This window comes from Osmia lignaria, unplaced genomic scaffold (assembly GCF_051020975.1).
Source record: "Osmia lignaria lignaria isolate PbOS001 unplaced genomic scaffold, iyOsmLign1 scaffold0042, whole genome shotgun sequence".
In the NCBI taxonomy this organism is placed as follows: Eukaryota; Metazoa; Arthropoda; class Insecta; order Hymenoptera; family Megachilidae; genus Osmia; species Osmia lignaria.
The window spans coordinates 282,501-285,000 of NW_027478183.1; positions in this window are offsets into that span (position 1 = coordinate 282,501).

Sequence of the window (2,500 nt, forward strand, 5' to 3'; positions counted from 1 at the left end):
TTTAGAGGGAGGCACTTTGAAAGCAACACGCCGTTGGAACTTTGAAAAATTTCGATGCGTCGCCAAAGTTCGTACTTTTCGATAAAATCTTCGTCCTATGATACATTTCGATCTACATTTCGATCAAGAACTACATTGATCGTCATGAAACTGTTTTTTTTTTTGGGAGACGTGTACGCTCCTTTTCATAAAGGAGACTATCTTATTGCGAAAGTCAAAATCGCACGCTCTCACGGCGATTTGCCCCCGTATACGCCTGGGCGTAAGCCCGTGCGTCGCCGACCTAGCGGCCTGCCGATCGGTATTTAGAGGGAGGCACTTTGAAAGCAACACGCCGCTGGAACTTTGAAAAATTTCGGGGCAAAGCAATACGCGGCTGGGACTTTGAAATATTTCGGAGCGCACCTAAAGTTCGTTATTTTGGCTAAACGGAGCGAAAATCTGCATTTATACCATCACGGACGTTAGTTCAATAGCGTTTAACGATCGATCCACGGTACAGACTGCAAAAATATGATTGTTAAAATTTTCGACTAATCGGTTCTAAGAGGCGAAGCAATACGCCGCTGGGACTTTGAAATATTTCGGAGCGCACCTAAAGTTCGTTATTTTGGCTAAACGGAGCGAAAATCTGCATTTATACCATCACGGACGTTAGTTTAATAGCGTTTAACGATGGATCCACGGTACAGAATGCAAAAATATGATTGTTAAAATTTTCGACTAATCGGTTCTAAGAGGCGAAGCAATACGCCGCTGGGACTTTGAAATATTTCGGAGCGCACCTAAAGTTCGTTATTTTGGCTAAACGGAGCGAAAATCTGCATTTATACCATCACGGACGTTAGTTCAATAGCGTTTAACGATCGATCCACGGTACAGAATGCAAAAATATGATTGTTAAAATTTTCGACTAATCGGTTCTAAGAGGCGAAGCAATACGCCGCTGGGACTTTGAAATATTTCGGAGCGCACCTAAAGTTCGTTATTTTGGCTAAACGGAGCGAAAATCTGCATTTATACCATCACGGACGTTAGTTTAATAGCGTTTAACGATGGATCCACGGTACAGAATGCAAAAATATGATTGTTAAAATTTTCGACTAATCGGTTCTAAGAGGCGAAGCAATACGCCGCTGGGACTTTGAAATATTTCGGAGCGCACCTAAAGTTCGTTATTTTGGCTAAACGGAGCGAAAATCTGCATTTATACCATCACGGACGTTAGTTCAATAGCGTTTAACGATGGATCCACGGTACAGAATGCAAAAATATGATTGTTAAAATTTTCGACTAATCGGTTCTAAGAGGCGAAGCAATACGCCGCTGGGACTTTGAAATATTTCGGAGCGCACCTAAAGTTCGTTATTTTGGCTAAACGGAGCGAAAATCTGCATTTATACCATCACGGACGTTAGTTCAATAGCGTTTAACGATCGATCCACGGTACAGACTGCAAAAATATGATTGTTAAAATTTTCGACTAATCGGTTCTAAGAGGCGAAGCAATACGCCGCTGGGACTTTGAAATATTTCGGAGCGCACCTAAAGTTCGTTATTTTGGCTAAACGGAGCGAAAATCTGCATTTATACCATCACGGACGTTAGTTTAATAGCGTTTAACGATGGATCCACGGTACAGAATGCAAAAATATGATTGTTAAAATTTTCGACTAATCGGTTCTAAGAGGCGAAGCAATACGCCGCTGGGACTTTGAAATATTTCGGAGCGCACCTAAAGTTCGTTATTTTGGCTAAACGGAGCGAAAATCTGCATTTATACCATCACGGACGTTAGTTCAATAGCGTTTAACGATCGATCCACGGTACAGAATGCAAAAATATGATTGTTAAAATTTTCGACTAATCGGTTCTAAGAGGCGAAGCAATACGCCGCTGGGACTTTGAAATATTTCGGAGCGCACCTAAAGTTCGTTATTTTGGCTAAACGGAGCGAAAATCTGCATTTATACCATCACGGACGTTAGTTTAATAGCGTTTAACGATGGATCCACGGTACAGAATGCAAAAATATGATTGTTAAAATTTTCGACTAATCGGTTCTAAGAGGCGAAGCAATACGCCGCTGGGACTTTGAAATATTTCGGAGCGCACCTAAAGTTCGTTATTTTGGCTAAACGGAGCGAAAATCTGCATTTATACCATCACGGACGTTAGTTTAATAGCGTTTAACGATGGATCCACGGTACAGAATGCAAAAATATGATTGTTAAAATTTTCGACTAATCGGTTCTAAGAGGCGAAGCAATACGCCGCTGGGACTTTGAAATATTTCGGAGCGCACCTAAAGTTCGTTATTTTGGCTAAACGGAGCGAAAATCTGCATTTATACCATCACGGACGCTAGTTTAATAGCGTTTAACGATCGATCCACGGTACAGAATGCAAAAATATGATTGTTAAAATTTTCGACTAATCGGTTCTAAGAGGCGAAGCAATACGCCGCTGGGACTTTGAAATATTTCGGAGCGCACCTAAA